The 22,192-nt window shown below is 41.9% G+C and overlaps 1 long non-coding RNA gene across 1 annotated transcript; it reads left to right on the forward strand.

The window, feature by feature from the left end:
• The first annotated feature begins 3,780 nt into the window (after positions 1–3,780).
• Positions 3,781–15,343, forward strand: LOC123480025 (uncharacterized). The gene is made up of 3 exons (XR_006655882.2): positions 3,781–4,017; positions 10,345–10,492; positions 14,670–15,343. It is a non-coding gene; the product is annotated as an uncharacterized lncRNA (long non-coding RNA).
• Positions 15,344–22,192: the final 6,849 nt, after the last annotated feature.

Genomic DNA, 22,192 nt, shown 5'->3' on the forward strand with positions numbered 1-22,192 from the left:
TTTTATTTATTTATTCTTAGAGAGAGGAAGGGAGGGAGAAAGAGAGGGAGAGAAAGAAACATTGATGTGTGTAAGAGATACATTGATTGGTTACCTCTCACACACCCCCAGCTAAGGATCTGGCCCACAACTCAGGCATGTGCCCTGACTGGGAATCGAATCAGTAACCTTGTGGTTTGCAGGCTGGCACTCAGTCCAGCCAGGGCGAGGTAATATTTTAAAAATATACTTAAAAAATTATTGTGTACTAGTTCTTCTTTATGCAAAGACATTCACAATCCGATTGCTTACACAACAGCATTGTGGCTTACGTCAGATGAAGAGTCACTTTGCAAAGCCCTGTAGGAATGCACATTTAGTCTTGTTTGCCTAAGTGACAAAGGCCCATGGTCAACAATATGGCCATCTCCTTAGTGAGTTATAAAGGTCGCTGGAAAGTGCTGGCACTTGAGAAAGAATTGCTGTGAGAAGGAGAGGGTAAATGCATCTTTGAAGAAATGAAAAGTATGATGGATGCCTACTTCACTTAATCCAGCGCTTCTCAAAATTTCTGGTCTTAGGATCCCTTTACATTCTTGAAAATTATTGATGACTTCAGAGAGCTCATGTTTATCTGGGTTAAACCTATAAATAGGGAGTGTATTGAAAATTAAAATGGAGAAATGTTTAAAATGCAATTCATTAGTCATCAGAGCAATGAAATCTCCACATCATACAGCCTCTAGGAAACTACACTGTAAACTCACGAGAGGTAGGAGAATGCAAAAGACAAATAACATGTTGGTGTTATTATGGAAATAGTTTTAACTAGATGAACCTGCTGGAAGGGTCTCAGGAGCCTCTGGGGCCCCTGGACTATACTTTGAGAATCACTGACTTAGTCAATTTAACAGGCAAACACCTGACCCATGTCCACTCCTAGAAGGTATCAACCAAGATGTAAGAGTGACATCTGGCTGGTGAAGACTGAGGAATTTCATTTAGATAGAGGTTCCCTTGGTGACAGCTGGTGGCCCACCAGATTATGACAAAGCACGTACCACAGTGTGCTGAATGTGGAGGATACGGTATTTATAAGAATGGCCTTTTCACCTCTGAAATATTTGGAACTGGTGACCTTCCCTTCTTGACGTGATCCTTGACACAGTGACCCAAGCTCCTGTGAATTCTTTGCTGTGGCCATCTCTGGAAATCATTAGCTCCTGGGCATGGGTGAAGATTTCTGAAGGACAGACTTTGGTGCTCAGGCCTCAAGTTTCAATAGCAGTGTTTTTTTGAACTCAGATCTTTCCATTTCAGCAGGAATTTTCTGCTTTGTCCTAAACAGGGTAGAAGAAATACCTGTGCTCTTGGGCAAATACTTAACATTTTATTATTTAAATTTTAACTATGTAAATATACAAATACTTGTTGAATGAATTAAATATGAAGTGTGAAATCAGTTTCATGTTATTTACTGTGGTCTTGGAAGGACAGATCCTTTCTCAGAGCAGAATGGAGGAGAACTTCTCTCTATCAGTGAGAGAAGGGGGTGAAGTGGACTCGCTCCAGCTAGGCCGGTCATTGGGACATCGGTCAGGGGGTTGGGGGCAGAGATGGTTGTAGTGTAAAATAAAACTGTGAGATCTCTTTTTCAAAAAGAAAGAGAAAAGGGGCTATTAAATTAATATTAAATTAATATTAATTTATTAATATTATTAATCAAATTGAAGATATGAAAATATAAAATATTTTCATTTTTTACACACTCAACCTATCATGGTATTTTTCATTTGCTAACTAATGTCATTTCAAAAAAAGAAAAATTTAAATTTAAATTATTAGCATGATTTTCCTGTCCATCTTTATATTGTCCAATGCCAATTTTAAATGTAAATATAAGAGCATTTAACTTGTGTGTGGAATTGCTGAAATTACACAATTTGTTTTGTGTATTTAACTCTTACCAGAATAGTGAGTAGAAACAAGTCACACAACGAACTGAATTGTTGTTATTTCATTTCTTGAAACACGGGATTCTACCACAAGCTTGAAGCAGGTGGCTTTCTTAACACTCAACTTTGTGCTCATTGTGCGTCTTGCTGAGCTCCACACGTGGTGGTCCATGGGGATGGGGTGTTCAGGACGCATCCCCAGCGCTGTGTGTGAATGGGCGGTAGGAGACAGGGGACGTGCGTGTCGTGTGCATCTGCTCCGCACTCTCACGTGCTCCACTGCCCCACTGAACTTCACGAATTCAAGAATTTCAAGATGGCAACAGCTGAGACCTGACCAAACATGGGACCCGTCTGAGCACGGGGCCGTGTTTGACTGCACACATCACATACTCACGAAGCTGACTGATGTTACTGTGATGAGAACAAAGGCTCTTTCTGGCCAGAGGACCTGCTCTCGGCTCATGGCTGTGTGCAAATCTGTCGCAAACACGGGGTGCCCAGGCCCCCACAGGACAATACCCTTCCCACAGGGCCAGGAGGATGGACGGCAGCTGGGGGAGCCCACCATGATCTGCCAGGTGCATGAAGAAAATGATTGAATTCCATCTCCTACTTACTCTCATACTTTTAAAATGTCTGTAGAGTGTGTATGTGTTTTCAGAATGCACAAAACATATTAGCAGAGTACCATGTATACATAATTTATACATATATAAACATATGCAGGTGTCTGTGCTCAAAAATGTTTTACTGAAAGCAGTACCTGAAAAACCAATCCGAGGCCACCACCGCAGCAGACAGCATGAGGAGGGAGCCACGGAGGACAGTTTGGGGACAGAGAGGAAGCCATTTTGCTCACCTAGCAATGGCTTCCTGAGAGAAGGGACAGAGTGGAAACAGAATATAGCGCCCTGACTGGGTCAGTCCTTTCCCCCACCCACCTTCCTCTACTGGGGGATGGTCAGGTCTGGGTGAGGTCCAGTCAGACAGCTGGGACTTGAGTTGCTGAGAGGCCCTTGACCTCCACAGGTCAGAGTTTAAGTTGCGTCCATGGAAGCAAGGCAAGAATAAGGCCTAGGGCATCCCTGGCGCCTGGCAGATTCCCACAAACAAAAGATACAAATAATCTGAATAAAAACGAGAGCAGCCAAGTCAGTAGTAATAATTTGGTGAGTTCCAGGTCATTAAATTCATCAGGAGGCAGCTTTTATTCTTCCAGTTCTACGGACTAGGAAGCGGAGAGCCAGAGTTCAGTGACTTGCCAGGGTCCCAGAGCTAACAATGGCCGGTGTATGTATTCCCTTGCTTACCCCTAGGTGGCAGCAGGCTGGGCAGGCAAGTGGGTACTGAGCAGAAATGCCCCTGTGAGGCAGGAACTAACATTGTTACCATCCTCATTTGACAGAAGAGGAGCTTGTGGTTCAGAAGAAGGCTGTGGGGGCCAGCTTGCTCTGGACAGAAGGTGGCCACATTGTGGTCCATGGGTGTCGGTCTGAGTCAAAGACTAAAGGCCAGTTGCCTTGGCTGAGATGATGACCAGCATCCTGTTTCCAGGGAGCCCGACTGTCTAAAGGGTTAAGGGATCTAAGAGGGACGAAGGTGAGCCCTGGTTATAGAAATGGGTAGACACAATCTTTATCCACTGGAAAGGAGGTTATAAATTCAATTTACCTTTCAAAACATACTCACGGGCATAGAGAATCACTTAATAACGATCTCTTTGGTATTTACAATATCCCTAAAAGGTAACAGAGCTGCTTCATGTCCTATTTATATCTACGCTGAACTAAGGAGTGGGGACAGCGCCTTCCCGCCTCTGACCGAGAGAGAAGCTGTCCGACTCCACTCCTGCCCTGGCTCCCACACGGTGCTGCAAATAAGGCAGCTCCCCACTGTCCTGTGATTTCTTACTTTACCTCATTTGGTTAAACCGCACAGTCTCGGAGCTTGGAACTTGCGTTTTCTTATCTTGAACATCATGTACTGTTCCAGCGCACAGCCAGCCACCCAGGAAGGAAGCGTTTGTTCCTTTTAGACAGAGGGCCTGGCCGGCCACATGGCCACGCTGTTGAAAAGCTCTGTAAGTAACATTATCTCTATTGTGGTAAAAAGATCTATCAGATCTGGCAAGTGTACAGCGTTAGATGTTGTAAAGACCGCAGAGGCGAGGGAGGGAGGGTAAGGGGAGGAGAGAGAGGGGGAATCAAGCATTAGACTGTTTTTCTATCCATTTTCAGTTTTTCTAAACGGAGTTATAACTCAAATCAATCTGTCAGGCCTCAATCTATTCAATACTCAATCTCTTCCTATGTTGGGAACCTAAACTATGGTAATCTTTTATTTTAGTCAACTCCTTATTCCAATCGGAATTATACGCTTGTCATTTTTACTATTACTTGAAATGTTTTTGTTCTTCCTCTTTTTTAAACTTGGATAACTCATTAAGTATTTCATAAAATATGTAGGTGTTGCAATAAATGCATTCTTTGGTGGGCTGGGAAAAAAATTTTCATGGCGTGTTTCCAATCCTGTGTTTTTATTTTCCTGAGGCTTCTGGTTTCTTAGAATGTGTACTTTAAATGAGCTATTTACTGTTGATTTACACTGTAGAGAATTTTGAGAAGTTCTAAATGAAAGGGGTATAAAATATTTCAAATGGCACAAAATATATTTAAAAAATGGGACATGGAATGATGCCTGAATCTACCTAAAAAATCATGTCAACTAGAGATTTTTGGCTTTGTTGTCAAAAGGGCCTGGTTAATGATGTGGACAGGTGGAAGGGACAAGATTGTGAACTAGGCAGAAAACAAAATCCACACCCTTTTCTTTTTATTGTAGGAAATAAAAAGTTTTATATTCAATTCTAGACTATTAAGGGTCGTGGTGGGGATGGAAAGGTCGTGCATGATCTGGGAAGGCATTCCTGCCTGCTCATCTTTGGTGTCCATTTGCGCATGTGCTGAGTGTGAACAGGACTCATGAGAAAATATACAATGTTTCAAACAATGCTCTTATTCTGAAATCTTCATTCTATGGACCAGGAAGCTGACTCGTTGAGCCCTAACTCAACCTGTTTTGTCTGATCCTCTTCCCAACCTGGAGCTGGGCATATTCTTAGGTTGACATATAGCACGTGCTTGGTTAGAATTCCTCTGTCTCCCTCTCCCTTGCTCTACTATCTGTGCATCTTCAAGGTCTCCCTTGGACATTCTCTGGGAGTGGGGATCAATGTCCCAGCAATAATAATAGCTGGCACTTCCTGAGGGCTTACCCTGATCTTTTCCATTTACCCTGATCTAAGCTCTTTAGGTGTTCTATAGTATTTAATCTTCACCACAATCTCATAACACAGGTTCTATTAATATCCCCATTTTAAAGCTGAGAAAACTCAGGCACAGAGAAGTTAAGTAACTCGACCAAGGATGTGCAATTTGTAAAAAAAAACGCTTAGTGGGATTTCAGCCTAGGCAGTCTGCTTCCAAAGTATGTGCCTATAACAGAATATTCCCACCCACCCACTCTCTGCAAAAAAAAAAAAAAAGGGGGGGGGGAAGGAGAATAATGGATGGGAAAGGAATGCCTGGAGGAGGGCACAAGGGAAGCTTGTGGGCTGGAAATGATCTGTTTCTTGATCTAGGTGTTGGTTCCATGCAACTCGTGAAAATTCGTGGAGCTGAATACTTACGCACTTTTATGTCTGTGTATTAACTGTATCAAAGTAGAAAGGAGAACATGAGCAAAAAGAATTAAGGCGTATGTATTTAACCGATGATAAAATTGAGTAATAATCTGCCTTAAGTAATCTTATTAAAAATCTCTAACTGAGGAAATTTGGCTCTCATGCAGGTGTCCGGGTGGGTGGTCTAGAACGCGCACTCCGGGTCGATTGTCTGGGTTTGAGTGTAGGGCTTGCTACTAGGTAACTTTGGGTCAGCAACTTGACCTCTGTCCACGTCTCAGTTTACTTGTCTGTAAAACTGGGGATAGATTATTCCTACTTTACAGGGAGGATCAAATGATAAATTTAGATGAAGATCTGGAAATAAAGTGAAGGTTTTCTGCTCTTCTTCGATGCTGTGGAAGACTTGGCACTGAGGGAATTCCAGCTGGTTCAGGGAGAGGAGCTTCAGAGATAGTAACCAGGATCCTCATTCTTACATAAATAAAGTGCAGGCATTTAAAAGCCGTTTTGTTGGCAGGATCAAGGTGTGCCCCTTCTCCAGGTAAAAAGTTCTTCCTTCCAAAACAAATTGTATGAGCAGATCCAAAGTTAGCCAACCTGACACTAACAAATCTACTGGTTTCCTGCAGTTTAGAAGGTGTAGACATTAAAAAGAGTACATTTCCCCACCTATGGCATAATCATATGTTCCAGAAGTAAAATGCTGAAGTGAAAATGAGTAGGTCTATGTTATTTCCTAGCGTTTATGACAAAGGCTCAATTCTAAGGAGAAGCGAATGAGGAAACAAAAGTTAAATTTTTTTAATGATCTGACGGTTGCTGCCTACCCATTAGCTAGATGTATTTTTAACCTGGAACATCAGCAATGTTTGTCCCCTTCTTTTTGTAACCTCCACTGCATGGAGCTAGCCCACAAGCATTTATAAGATGCTCACAATGTCCTTCCCATGCCCTTCTGTGCCCAATGTCCTGCCCTTCTGCACAAAAGCCCATCTAACTTCACCAATGGTCAGCTGTGCTTGCCACAATTCTGTCAAAGCAGATAGATTAAACATGTCAGGTGACATATGGAAGAAAAGGCTTTCTGATTTATTACGGAACTTTTTATGGGTAAGAGTTATTTCTATTGGCCTGGTACCTGCTCTCAAGGCTTGATCACATTTCAAGGCACTGCCGTTTACTCGAATATTTCAGGTCCTTCGATGTTTGTGTGCATGCGTCCGTCTCTGTGTGTACACATCTGAATACAATTGGAAGGACTTTTGATTGCCAAGCGAAAATGCAGATGAAAAGGGGTCTCTCTCCAACCCTCACTTCCAGTGGTTTTAAGCATCACTATGGCTATCTTAATTGGGAAAAGGACTTAGGGTCACAGTGCCATGAAAAATTTTTTTTAGTTTATTGCGGAGAAGTTTGAAAGCATCGTACTGTTTATTTAGAGATGCATATAGAAAGCTTTATCCTTCTCATTTCTGTTTGCAAGTCGATTTCTGTTGTGTCTATTTCTTGCAGGGAAGTTACATATATAAGGCCTAGTGGTACGGGGAGGTCAGATTTGGGGGTGATCATTCTCCCTCTAGCTTTTCAGATGACACAGCAGATGAAGGATAATTTAAGAAGTACAGAGCTGGGTGATGGGTCTCGCAGAGCTGCCTGGCTGATGGGCCTGGAGGAAAGCTTATCCCCGACCAGGTAATTTACTGCGGAAGACGAGCTCAGCTCCCTGCAGGCAGTACCACCTGAGTTCTCTGAACAACTCCTGCTTTATTAGAGAGAGCTGTAAGGCTGGAGACCAGATAAGTTACGGCTTTCCAGCGGCTTTCACCTTTCTCCTTTTCCTAGTTGTGATTGTTATTTATTATTTGTGGGTAGGGACGAGAAGGTTCACTTTGCCAACTTTTGAACCCTCTCTAAATTCATGGCTCTGAATTGTGGACTGTCCCTGAAGCTCCCTGCTTTCGAGTTCCTATTCTCTTAGCATTCGGCAGCTTCCTGTTGTGAACAGAGCGAGGCTCTAAAAGGTTTATTTTAAAAGGTGGAAATAATTCCTTAAACATCAAACAAAAGAAAAAAGAAAAAGCAGAAAGCATCCTATGTTGATGAGTCCAGTGTAAATGAATTGAAAACATATGCTACAAATCTCCCCCCGCCCCCGGGGTTTATGCAGCAAGTTCATGGCTGAATTACTAGTAGGCTTCATTGGATTCAAAGTTGATATGAAATCATGGGGAAAGGGATGAGCCCAGACATATTAGTTCTTCTGGTTTCTACTGCTTTGTTCCTTATTTAATATAAAATGGGCTCTGAAAGCTGGAGAGAAGAGGAAAAAGCAGGAGACATTTATAAGCAGCATATTGCCAAGTAAGAACTTTGTATTAGGAAATAGAGCATTTTGGCTAAAGATTTAAATTCTTGGTTTAATGGTTGTAACATTAGGAGGTAGAAATAACTTTGAAATCTCCACCACCTTGGAGCGCTTCTCATCACCTTCACGCCTGCAGCTAACTCGGCGTTTCCTTCCCAAGCTTCAAGTCCTATCCTTAGGAATCCTGAGAGGTTATTTGCATCTCATACTTCCTACGGCCAATTGACTTAGATATGTCTCTTTGAAAGTGAGCCCTGCGGGTACAGAGACAGCCAGCAAAGGCAGCCTGGGATAATACAAAGGAAATTCTAAGAAATACTCTTCCTTGTGGTCCCTGAGTTCAGGGTTATCACCCGCTGCTTTGGCCTCAGGAGACATAGCATAGCAGGCTTTGGGGAGTTGGGTGCATGGTATGTGGCAGAATGCAAGAAATGTCTACCTCCTGAATGTCTTGGCTGATGGACGACAAGTGCATGTGGGACGTGTACAGGATGACACTGTACTGTGTGTTTGGGACAGAGGTGCCCGGAGGCCACAACCCCACAGAACGTACATGCTCGGGAAGATCACTCACCATGGGTCTGCCTGTTTCCCCACACGTCAAAAGTGGGCTCACCTTTTGCTACCTACCTGGTAGGGTAGATGTGAGAAATCCCACAGAAAGCTTAGGGGTCCCTGGTTTAAAGTCAAGAACCCACATAAAACACTGAGCTACAGTAAAATGTGTTTTTATGTGAGAGCCAGCGCTCAGGGGGAAAAGTAGGTGCATTTTTGCCCATAGTTAGCAACCAGCTCCAAACATGCTTTCTATTCCTTTGTGGAGAGGAAAACACACTTGTTAAAAGTTACTTTGTGTTGACAGAATGTGCTGAAAAGAAACTGCCAAGATCACCGCTTTGCCCAGGCCAGGCCCTGGTGTCCCATTGCGGGCCGGGAGTATCTGAAGTGGAGGTCCTTAGAGAAAGCAGGAATTCTCTTCTACCACAGACTGTTGAAACCTCCCCCTTCAAATGTTTTAAAAGCTGCAGAGAATTAAAAATAGAAGCTTTTTGGAGGGAGGAGACGGTCCTTTGGGGGCACTCTGTTTGCTTTGGTTTCTATCTCCCTCCCTGGAATGCAGTCAAAACCCAGAGAAGTCAGCATGCCAAGAGTGGGCCTTGCAGAGAAATGAAACCCCCTCACACAAAAGTGAGGGTGAGGAGCTCCTTCTGGGTTCTGGTTTTATAATCATTTCTGTTTATAGTAGGAAAGAAATAGCCCCCTTCTTGAATTCGGCCCATGTAGTCTTTTCTTAACTGCTCCCATCCTTATACAAACATTATAGGGCCTAGCCTTCAATAGGTTATTATGGAGCAGCTAATGTTAAATACAGACCAACACTGCCAGTTGAGTGGGATGACTGTCCCCCAGGTGGTAAAGTGCCAATCACACAGAGGAGGTGATGATTGCAAATGGCGGCCACCAGAGTCAAAATAGTTGATTGCATGGGTGGGGAGAAGACTGCCTTGCATGGTCCTTTGAAAGTTCAAGAGAGGGCATGCAGGGGGCTGTTAAAAGTCAGTCTGTAGGCCACTGGTGCCTGGGGCCCTGATTTCAGCCACTGAATCCTAAGAAAATGAGGAGGCAGTAAAGGTCTTGGATCTTGGGACAGCCTATGGCTTTTCTCTCTCTCTCTCTCTCTCTCTCTCAACACACACTCCCCCAAAGTTTTTCATCTGGGATCCATGGATTGTCTGAACCTGCCTGGCACTTCCTCCCTTTGCCCAGGACTCCCTGCGGGGAGAAGGGCCAGTAAAGAGCAGTAAACACACACAGAGATGGTCAGCGTGCTGGTTTAAAGAGGGACGGTCCCAACACTATCCCTGCTCTGGCTCAGTGGAGAAGCGGGGGCTCACTTCTTTTTTAAAAAAGTTTAGTTACATTTTAAATACAATTTAAATGCTTGCACTTGTTAAAATATTGTAATATTTAATGCTATATTAGTTTCAGCTGTACAACATAGTTTGTCAATGTTAATATACCTAAGGAAGTGGTTACCACGCCAAGTCTAGTAACTGTCTATCTTTGTACAGGTTTATTACGATATTATTGATAATATTCCCTGTGCTGTCTGTCCATTACATCCCCACGACTTACTTATTTTTTAACTGGAAATTTGTAATCTTATTTCCTTAACCTTTTTGCCCTTCCCCTCTGGCAACCATGAATTTGTTCTCAAGTCTACGAGACTTTTTCAGTTTTTTAGTATTTGTTCATTTGTTTTGTGTTTTAGATGCCACATATAAGTGAACTCATACAGTCTTTGTCCTTCTCTGATGGATGGATTTCACCAGCTCATGTGTTTCCTTCTTCCTCAGCATCTGCCCGGCACCGATGTGGTAGGCAGCCCAGGGGAGGTCATGGCGGCCCTGCTGTGGAGAGGGGCCCTGCTCCGTTCCGGAGGCAGAACTCAGGCTGGAATCGATCTGTGCCCGGTTGAGGCCTATGCACATACAAGACACTGAGGTGGGTATACTTTAGTGACTTCCTTGCTAAGAAGAAAAATGTCTCTTGTTTTTCTTCAGTGAAAGAGGGATAATGAGAAATGTCCCCCCTCTCTTTACCTCACCAGGGTGACATGAAAAAGAAAAAGTTAATGTTTTTGATAGCCGCTGTCACACTCGGGTGACAGGCAGAGCAACATTATGTTTATTACTGTGGTTATTGCTATGTGCCTGGGCCTCCCTCGCTCTCTCTCTCACACATCACAGGGGTAAGGATGGTCTCCGTGGGGAGAGACAACAGTACAGACTGCTAATGAGCAACTTCACGGGGCCCCACTAGGCTACAACTTCAAATTCCGCTCACCCTGGGCATTGATCAGGCCTCATTCCAAAATGAGGAAATCTGGAAACCTGGCCACTTTGAAAATAATGCTATGGGCATGGAAGGGCTGGGACAGATCTAGATGTTTTAATTAATATTTCAAAAATTGCAAAACTTAGCTAGTGTACAAGTGTTTGATTTATATAGACCTGTGCTGCCTGGTAGCCGCTGGCCACATGTGGCTAGTAAAGCATTTGAAACGTGGCTGATATGCTGTACACGCAAAACATAGGCTGGCTTTTGAAGACATGGAATGAAAAGAAGCATGCAAAATACCTTATTGATAATTCGTATGATTACATGTTGAACTGATAGCTTGCAAATGTTTATTTAAATCTTATTAAATTAGTTGTAACTGCTTCTTTTTCTTTTTTTTTAGTAAAAAATATTTCTTTTAAAAAAGAATATCCATTGTAGGATGATCTCCCCCACCCACAATGGTTCCCAGAAAATTTAAAATGACGTATGTGGCTGCATTCGTGGCTTGCTTTATATTTCTACTGGACAGCCCTGGTACAGACTATAAGCAGAGAATGAGCATATTGCTGTCTGGAATTCAGCCTGTCCTCCCCAAGTCACAACATCGGGTATACGACTGACCTGGGAGGACTCTGTTGTTGGACATTGCATGAGAAAAAATGGTAAAATACTATGAAATAGATGAAAGAGAAGTTGCTGAGAGTCCTAATGAATCCTTGAGGTTTTCTCCACCTTTCACTGTTTTTGTTTTTTTTAAATAATTCTGCAAGTTGTAGAAAACTTTTAAAATGAAAATAATTTTTATCTGTAAAATGCATATTAACTGGGTCGAGCAGAATGTAATTGATCGTAGCTCTGTGGGTGTACTCTTCTGCGTTTCTGTGTAAATTCATCTCAGCATTCCTTATTGTCCGTGTATGCATGGTTTATTGAATTCTGTGACCCCTAGTATAACGTCTTACTTGTTCCCTCATTAATTAATAAATTAAAATACTCTTTGAAATGAGTTTATTTTATATTCTCATGAGAGTCCTAGTTTTATCTTTTTAAACAATACTAAAGAATTTAGGAATTGATGGTCTTTCAGATTAACCCCGAATCCTATGGGGCCGGTGGCAGAAGTGCTTCTGAAACCCGGAGATGGGAGAGAGAATGTGTTTTCTAGAATGTTGTTTTTTGTTGTTTTTTTTTTACCTAATTGTCAACTGCTGCTTAAACTGTACTTATCTATAGAGCAAACTAAATTGGGAGTTACTTTGAATTTTGTGAGCCAGCCAGGGAATCCTCCCGCTCACCTAGTAGGATATTTGATTTTCAGAGAAGATTTGCTGAGTTCTGAATAATGAAAGAGAAACTTAGCCTACAACGCATTTGTGAGGTGCACACAGTGGATACTGAGCAGACACCCAGTTGCATAAAACCCCTAAGTTTAATGACAAAACACATCGAAAAGAAAGTGGGTTGTTAATGGTTTTTGATGCCCCCTCTTTTTTTTTCTTTATGAACATGAAAACACCAAAACCAGCCCCATTTTTGTTTTACCTTGTTGTCATTTTCCAAAAAGAGCTGGTTTCCTTCAAGGTGTAATACGGTAGACCAGGCACACCGGCTTTGGTTTCATATGTCCAGTTATTCCTGCGGAGAAAAAAGAAATGGATTCGACCAAACATGAGCAAATTAAAAATATAATATAGGTGATTTCACCCAGTCACCTTTGAAAAAATACTACACTTAGGATGTATATATGTTGCTTCTTTTCCTTACTTTTTAAAAAAGAAGTTGGCTTTTATTAGCAGAAAGATCATTAAATTTTGTGAGTATTGGCCTCCAGCATGTAAGTTTTACAGAGCACGTGAAAGTTTACTGGTCTTTCACCAGCAGGGACGGATGATTTTTATGCGTCGGTAATTCTGAAAATGAAACATTCACTCTACAAATGCAGAACAGTCCACTTATAAATTTTATGATTTGTGGGCTGTTTTATTATATAAAGCAACCACCTTGGAGATTGAATTTAAAGTACAATTAAGCAATATTCTCACCTATATAATCAGCCCATATATAATTATTTTCTTTTTTGGTTCTTTGGGAAATAACACGAGAAGGCTTTGTGGCAGGAGTACATCCCTCGACCCTGGTATTTTTAATATCATAATTTACTTGGTGATATAATCAAGAAAAACAAAACATGCCTTTTAAAATAATTTTCAGCTGTTTAAAATTAATTTTTCAAGTTTAATTTGGCTACAAGATGCTTTTGTTTTTTAGGTTGAAAATACTTTTGTATTGTATGAGTATGAATTTGTGAAGTATTTACTTCAGAACAAGATAACGTTCTTTTAAAAAGTTGATTTCATTAAATAAAAACTTGATAAAAATCGTTTCAAATTTCAAATGTGTTTTTAATGTATCTTATAAAAGAGTGTTGGTATATCTTAATTCTCAGTAGAATGGGTGAAGAAACACTGATCTATTCAATCTTCCATCATTATTCAAAATTAATGGAATATTGTACTTTAAAAATAAAACTAAGGTTTTATTTGCATGAAAAATTTATTTCTTATGGAAGAGCTTTAATCTTGCCCCATTTGCCACAAAAAGGAGTTACTATATATTTAGCTCTTTCTTAATTTAATTCTATTGCTCTTCCAAGTTGATTTTACTTGTTTTCCTCAGGAAGGTTTTGTTGCAATGATGACTGACAGTTAAACAGACAAACACAGAGATACAGATTCTTTCTGAAAATTGAAGAATTGAAGAATCTTTTCCAGAAAATAGTTTTATTTTTTTATTAACCTGATGATATTGAAAAGATTAATCAAAGGGTGATATCTTCATCATCTGCTGTCTATTCAGGACTAAAAAGATTTGAAAACAGAAAGTTACTATTTATCACATAGGAGTATGATATTTATAAATGCTATTGGTCACATAAATAGTATTACATACTATTTATGACATATGGCTTCCTGGGTCAGGAGGTTCTCCATCATCAACATGTCCATTATTCATGTGAAAAACAGCTAAGAAAGGGTCAAATACAGGAGCTACTGAAGTACTTCAGATCTTTGTAATATGCAGTTCAGCCAATCCATGAAATGCCTGTAATTGTTGGACAAACTTTTGTATTTATTTATGCCTCTGAAAATTCTGGTTCTTTATCAGAATTTTAAAAGTATCCTTGACCACCCCCTTGAGAAAAGATTCAGAACCCTTTGCGAGCTGGATTGTTATAGCTAGTAGCTTGTCTCTGTACCACCCAGACGAAAATGAAGACTTTTAAGAACATCTAATTGTTTGGTCCATGTGATGCCGAACCCAATCCAAGGACTATAATTTTCATACAGTTTGGCAGTGCATAAAATTAAGGAGATGTCATTCTTTAAATCATATGCCATCTCAGGCCCCTTTTCTTCAAGTCTAAGGCCCCCCTTTCTCTTGGGCATCATATCTGCTTGTCTCCGGTCCCCCAGTTTTTCCTACCTTCTCCCTCCGATTCAGCCGAAGAAAACCTTGTGGTACTCCCGACGTATGGAGGCACAGATAATTCTGACCGTGGGTGGGAAGGCAGTACTGCGATCCATTTAAGAACAAATCAATATATGTTCATGCAATGAGCCCATGTCAGAAATAGGTTATTGAAGAAATATTGTGCTGTCGATAAGGAGTTTTATTAATTTAGAAACCCTAGGTTCCAGTGTTTCTAACAATAATGTTTGTGAGAAAGTAATGAATCATTTACAACCACCTGTGACAGAGACGATACTGTCAAAGCCCATGTCTGCTGGCACCATTCCAGAAGTGTCCCCACAATTGACTCCAATTTCTCATTCCTCAGAACTCTCCTGAATCCTGAAGTAAAGGCACAGTTTAACCTGCCCGCAAGCAGAAGTTGAAGGAAATTGCAAAGCAACCTCCGCATAATGAACATCTCGCCAGGAAAATGTGTCTGATCTCCAGGCAAAGGGGGTTGGATGAGACCGGAGATGGCAGCGGCGTCTTCTCTGTCACAATTTGGAGCTCTTTGTCAGCAACATCTCCCTGTTTTGAAGTGTGTAGAAGCCGTCTCACGAAGCAAGGAAGTTCTGGAGACAGAATTGGAAAGCGAGAACCACAGACAAGGATGTTATTCAAAACAGCTCACTTCTCATCTCAGTATTTTCAGAGTTTTTCTTTGCATCCCACACTCACTAATCACAACACTGTATCAAAGATAAACCTTTTCCAGATGCTTTGATGGATTTACTGTTTTTTTCCTATGTAGATGATAACTAACTTTTGAGACGGGCTTTACAATTTGAAAAGCATGCAACTTTTCATTTTCACAATAATCCTTTGAAGTTGCTATAATAATAATGATTATTATTATGCTTATTTTTATAAATATAAACACTGAAGCACAGACTCTGTTTAATCATCCAAGTAATCAGTGGTGGAGCAGAAATTTTAAAATGCAAACAACCCTAAATTCCCTGCTTTCCTCCCTCCTTTCGGGATGACAATGGGATAGAATAACACATGCATAATTTAATCATTAATAAATTGATTTTTTTAGTAAGAACTTGGAGAAATGTAATATGTCACTTTGCGTATTCTAAAAATCCTTTGCTCAAAGAACTTAAAGTTTGTACTTTCACGTGTATGGACTTACACAATATTTGTACCATTTTGAAATATTTAGGAGAGGGGAAAATATAGTTCTCCGCCATGAGAATAAACTAACACCATCAGGCGAGGGGCTGACCCCACCCAAGCACCCCGATTGCTCCACGCATTGTTGGTGGCATTTATCAAAGTTGGCAAATGGAGGAACTGGGACCAGCGTGATGCAGATTTGGTTGGGAATCTGTGCCACCCCTCCAGAGTGCATCAGGGGATGGATTCTTCCTCCTCCTGTTGCTCCCTTCCGCTCCCCACTCAGTGCCTTCCGGAATTCAGCCTGGGCTGTTGATGCTTGGTTTGTAATGTGAACACTGACCATTTCTATCTTACCGATGGGAGAGGTGAAACACAGAGGGGTCGTCAGACATCTACAGCGAATCAGAAGAGAATGTCAGGATCTTCCCACAATGCTGTGCGCTTGCTTCCGATGGCTTCGTGAGACTATCTTTCAGCTAAATTCAAAGATGAACATCAGAAAAAGAACTTTTGCAGCCTTTTTTTATCCCAAGGACTAGGCTCCCTTTCCGACACAGAATGGCTTCTCACTAATGCAGGCTGTTTTTCAACAACAGATGGGTCTACAAGTGACAAGAGCCCTCCTCATTCGTCTGGTGGCATGTGGACTTCTTCAATTGTCCATGTGGTTCCGATTTTCCTGGAGGGACCACATGACACTAATGCAGTTTCCTCCTTAATGTGCCACCTCTCTGCCGGCCCTGATGTTCAGGCATCCACATTTCGATGCAGACCTCCAACAGGCCAGCATGAGAGCCATGGAGTTCAGTGGCGATTTGCCAAAACAACAAGCCAGGATTTGAGTGAGGGTAGTGACAACACGATTTCAATTTCATACCATCTGTCCCCAGATTTCTTTCACTACCAGGATGGTCACTGGCTTTGGAGAACGGTCAAAATGCCAGGGTTCTGGAATGTTCTGCAAGGTGTTGAAGGGAGCAGGCATCCCTGGGAACTCCATGGCTGGTTCTTGTCATGGGGAAGTGGCTAAGATTGCTGCCTTCCATTAAGAAGAGATGTACTTGAAAGTCCCAATGAAAACGGTGTTAAACCTTCAGGAGCTGGCTTTGTGTCTGGGAGGCTGGGCAAGAGATGTCAGATTGCTCCACAGGCAAGAGGGAGAGAAAACATAGGCGACCAGGGAAAAGGGAGTAAAAGATATGCTGACATTCTTCTCAGCAGGGAGCATGCTTTCTTCTTGGGAGAGTGAGCCTTACCACCTACTGCTGAACTGCAAGCCTCCTCCGACCTCTTTCTCCAGGGAGGTCTCACCATTCCAATAAGAGCCTAAGCCATACAACAAAAACAATGACAAGAAAGGCTTTTTTTTGGCCACTGAGTCAGAGATTTTATTTTTTTAATGGTGGATTATTTTACACAAGCTCTTGGGTGATTATTTTCTTTGCTCCCAGGCAATCTGGATTAATTGATACAATAAAGGTCTTGGAAGCCCTAAAATGTGGGTCCAATTCCCAACTCTGATACAAAGAAGCTAGGCGACTTGCAAGAGAGTATGTAGAAAAATCAGCAACAATTTTCCTATCTGCAAAACAAGGTTGGAGCGCCACTGGGAAAGCCGTGTGGCATTAAAAAAATTGTGTTCTGAATGCTAATTAGTCAGCAATTGGCATTCCACATTGAGTCTCTTGACAACAGTAAGCTGATTGCTCACAAGATGATAATACTGGCTTAACTTTTAAATGTGGGTTTCAAAAGTATTAGTTTCAAAGTCTTCAGAGAAACAGAATATTGCAAGTAGAAAAAACTTCAGGCAAGAATCACGAGGTCAACTTCCCTTATTTCACTCAAGGCCCAGAGAGGTTAGCGGCCTGGCCCAGGCTACCGACAGGGCTCGCAGCAAGCCAGGACGAGAATGCTGGGCTTTTCCTTTGATCTGTGCCATGTTCTATGAGCCTTGTTGTTTTGTGCGTGCCCGCTCTCTGCGAGGATTCCTGGGGGAAGGATCACGGCGTAGGTTTTTCAGGGACCCAGATGGGTGATTTGGGGGTCACGTGCAAGGGCACTCTTTGAGACAGCTGCTTTCCCATCAGGTGCAACACTCATTCCTCCATGACAGAGAGGCCAGCATCTCCTATCAGTTGCCGAAGTCTTAGAAGGCATGAAAATAAACAAAGCTTGACAACTCTGTTCCCGTGTTATGACCTGTTCACCTCCCTGCCACTTCCAACTTCACTCCTCTCTGAGTGGCCTCCATGTTATTGAAGTCAGCAGGCCTTCAGAAATCAGGCAGCGTGGGCTGTGGCTGCCAGCAGGCATGACCATGGGGCCGGCAGGTCTGAGCCCTTTAACTCCAGGTCAGCACTGGCACAGAGGAACTGAGGCCACCATTCAGACCACTTTTAGTCTCGAAATTTCCTAGTGCTCCCCCTCCCATTTTCTTAATCACTTCATGTCTTATAATCACTAAGTTTCTCACTCTGATCAATATTATTTCTTGAAGCACTCAGGAGGCTACTTTATTCTAGAACTGGAGTGTCCCAGCAGACAACGTGAACAAGAGCCTTGGTAACCCCTTAAAAAAATACTGAGTAAATCCAACTTACAGTTTTCTGTGAATTACATTAAGAATCCTGTATCAGATTTATTGCACGTCAAAGGAGAAGCAACTCAAATAAGCATCTGTCAACTGATGACTGGTGGACAAATGTGGCGTATCTATGCACTGGAATATTATTTAGCCATAAAAACAAAACCACTGGTATATGCTGCAACATAGATGAACCTCAAAATGTTATGTCAAGTGAGAGAAGACAGACATAAAAAGACCACATGTTGTCTGATTTCTTTTACATGAAATGCCTGGAAGAGGCAAATCTATAGACGGAGAGCAGACTAGGGATTGCCAAGGGCTGGAAATGGGAATGCGGAGTGACTGCAAATGGGCGCGAGGTTCGTTTTAAAGTCAGATAATGGTAATGGTTGCACAACTCTGTAAACTTTCCAAAATCATTGAATTGAACACTTCTGATGAGTGAATTTTATGGTTTGGAAGTCATGCCTCAATAAAGCTTTAAAACAGTCATGCAACAGACTCCCCAGCTCTTAGCACGGAGGACATCTTTGGAGTGGAGTGATGTCTGGTGCGGCTGGGACACCAGACTGCTGGAGCGTCAGAGTTTCCCTCAGCCCGAGAACTGCTCATGGAGAGCCAGCGACCTGCAAGTCAGGGCCGGACATGATGCAACAATTTACGAAATCAACGGGCCGCCCTTGCCGGGTGAAGTCTGACAAAAGCCTCAGTTCAGGGACAATTGCACTCAAAGGGAAAAGCCCTCGGCAGTGGCAACGATTTAGATCTGCAATTAAGACACTTAAAGTGGTCAGGGCTGACAAGGAGTTAAAGTAAATGTTGATTCAGTTGCAAAGTTTTCAGAGCCGTAGCCTTGCAGAAGGGCCTTGCACAACTGCAGTTTTGTTCATTTATGCACTGTTGTTGTCTTAATATTCTCTTCTTTTTTTTTCCCCAGAAAACTTCCATCTAGCTCTGGGACCTTTAGCAGGGGAGACTGGAAACAGGTCTGAAAAATGCAGTCAAGATAATTTCAAAAAATCACCCTTTAACGAGTACCATATTCCCTCCAATTTTCCCTTATATACGATCCACCATTTTGCAAATACTGATGTATAAAGAATGCATTGAATGTGGCAAAAGTTGAAGATAGCCCCTGTGGATAAGACCTAATGGACACCATCCTGAAATAATACATATAGCTCAGCCTCCAGACATGTGTCTTCAATTTAAAATAATTCAGCAATCATGTTCAACCAAAACCTGATTACACAAAATGGGACTTTTTAACTCCCAGACTTGGATCAAATTTTGAGGCCACAAAAAAAAAAAAAAAAAGAGGGGGGAGAGATAATATGTGCCATGTTTATATAGTCCAGATATTGGGATTAAAAAATACACATACAAATTTAACTGTTTCTTTGAGCTTATCAAAGCAAAATTAATATTTTCTTCCTAGAAATATTTGTCTTGCCTTTATGGGAACGTGTGTGAAAGCCCTGGGCTGAGACGCAAAGGGAAGGGAAGGAAGCCGAAAACCAGTTGGGTTCCTCTGTTGGAATATTATGGTTTCCAAAGCGCTGAACTGGGTCTCCACTTTCTTAGAGGCCCAGGAGGGAGGAGACAGGACTGGCAGAGCAGGCTCTCTCTGGTGTGGCACTGGATTGCCCCACACGAGCTGTGGTCCTCAGATGATGCTCTGTCTCCTATCTTTACTTTGTTGCCAGCTGCCTCCCTTCTCCCTTATCCCCAGGGCTTCTCTCCTTTATTTTAGGCAAGTTAGACCTCTGCCTATATTATGATTTCTGGGATACTAATCCATTTCCTTTGATAGACTGTTCAGTACTTGAATGGCTAGCATTATTAGGTACTTACTATTTCAAACCCCTTTGATCAGAAGAAATCGTCATATAAAAGTGTCGGTGAGTGAGAAGATTGTCAGATAGAGGAGATCCAAGATGGCGGCCAAGTAGGTGGAAGCTACACTCACCTCCTACAGCACCAAACCAGATTGACAGCTAAATTATAGATCAATCAGCCCGAATCACCAACGGAAGATTAGCTGAACAGAAGAATTATAACCAAGGATCTACAGAAGAAGCCACATAGAGACTGAATAATATTGAATGTAAATTGTAATTGAAAATACAGTCTAGGAGAAAAAAGATTGTCAGATAAATACAAAGACCTAGTTCAATTTGAATTTCAGATAAGCAACAATTGATTTTGAGTGTGTGTATGTCCCAAATATTGCACATGACAATGTTCTCAGAATTAGGCAGTACTAGAAATAAAGGTTTTTACTTGTGTTTCATTTTTTAATAAGATGTTTATCTTATTAAAAATATTGAGAATGGGTGATTTTTTAAAAAATGATAATATTTCTACTTTTCTTTTTGTTTATAGATCTTGTGGGCCAAAAGAAGAAAGCAGGACCAGGCTGGGCACTGGCCGAGGGAAGAGCTCCTGTTGTCCCAGATTCTAACTCCTGGGTCTGAATTTGGGAGGGGCTGGCAGGGAGAGGCAGGTAAGCTGTGGTGGAGTTGTGCTGGGTGGGGGGCTGCTGGTGTTGTTGGGGCACATACAGAATGGTTTGTCTCAAGAAATCTGTTACAAAAAATAAAATAGCAAAACTTGCAAATGACTTGTTCCCCTCTTCCATAAATTAGAGGGACTTCAATTTTAATTACTTGCATACCAGGTGGGAGAAAAAAGTGGCTTGAAAATCAATGCTCTGGGGATTCAGGTAAATTGACTAGGCCCCCAACTACCTGTCATTCGCATGAGTATCAGCTGTCAACATGTGCTGGGGCAAAGCACTGGGCTGATTCACTGCTCTCAGACCCTTCCAGCAGGGGAAACCCAGAGTTGAACTTTCTCAGCTCTCCAAGGTGCAATTTCCTGCTCTGTGGTGAACCCCACATTTCCTTTGGTTTATTAAGCTCACAGATTCAAGAAGAGACACTATCTTCCCTTCTTTCCTTCTTTCCCTTCTTTCCTTTCCTTCCTTTCTTCCTTGAAATAGCAAAATTAATTTTTAGGGTCTATCCCGTGACACACAGGCTTGCTGCCTGTGCTTGGGGAGCTCGTAGCTCAGAAAAAGGTGAAGGGAACAGAAAGGGTTGACAGGGGTGAGGGAGATGCTGGACAGGGAAGCAGGACAGGACAAAGAATCAGGAGTAAACAGATTACCAGTAGGACCTTCCACTGGGACCTATCACTGGGTAGAAGCCAACCACAGCAGATAGAGGAGACGTGGAAAATTTGGCTGACTGTACATTTTTCAAAACATGCAGTCCTTGCCATCCCGCAGTGGGTGGGAGCAGTCTCTTTCTATCAACCATGGAAGCGCTGCTTTGAGACGTTGTTCTGAGCTCTGTGTGGGGTCTTTTCTCTTCTGCAGCCACATTGGGGAGCAAAGGGGACAACGGCCTTAGTTCTGTTCAATTTAAAGTCCATGCACTGCTGTGGAGTGATGTGGATCTCATGTAGGAGCCCCTGGGTCTTGGCTACAGCATTCATTTCATTCTTCCTTACGTGAGCACTAATGACTCACAAGTTTGCCTCCCCCTTTAGATTGTAAGTCCCTTGAAGACAAAGACAATATTCCATTTGTCCCTGTCCCCTAACAGTACCTGGCAGTGTCTGATCCATCATAGGTACTCGATAAATGTTTGGATGAATAAATGGAATAGAAAAACCTTTCTTTTGCTTGATTAAAAAGATTTCTAACTGGTTTCTACAGACATGATATAGATGTCAGTCTCCTCAAATTATGGCTTCAACAACAGATCAAAAATCAATTTCCAAATGGGTTTTTGGGTAGAAAGCACCTCTCTCTCCAGCAATAAAAAAGTCATTTGGGAATTGAAGAGCTATAGAATAAGAATAAATAACCTATACTCACTTACGATGTGTTTCTAAGGCCAGGAAGAGCATGAGTAAATGAAACACACAGATCATCTTCGAACCACACAAGCTCCAAGACTTTTTTTGCTCCAAAAGCTGCTAATTTGTGAACTTTGCCTCCTCTTATCTTGCATTTTTCCTCTTTGGCCAAAAGCAGAGAAGCAATTGTTTGCAGGGTTACTAAGAAAGAAAGAAAAAAAAAGCATTGTCATAGAAATATCCAAAATTCAAAGACCAACATGTTG

The sequence above is a fragment of the Desmodus rotundus genome, chromosome 6 (genome assembly GCF_022682495.2).
Source record: "Desmodus rotundus isolate HL8 chromosome 6, HLdesRot8A.1, whole genome shotgun sequence".
Lineage (NCBI taxonomy): Eukaryota > Metazoa > Chordata > Mammalia > Chiroptera > Phyllostomidae > Desmodus > Desmodus rotundus.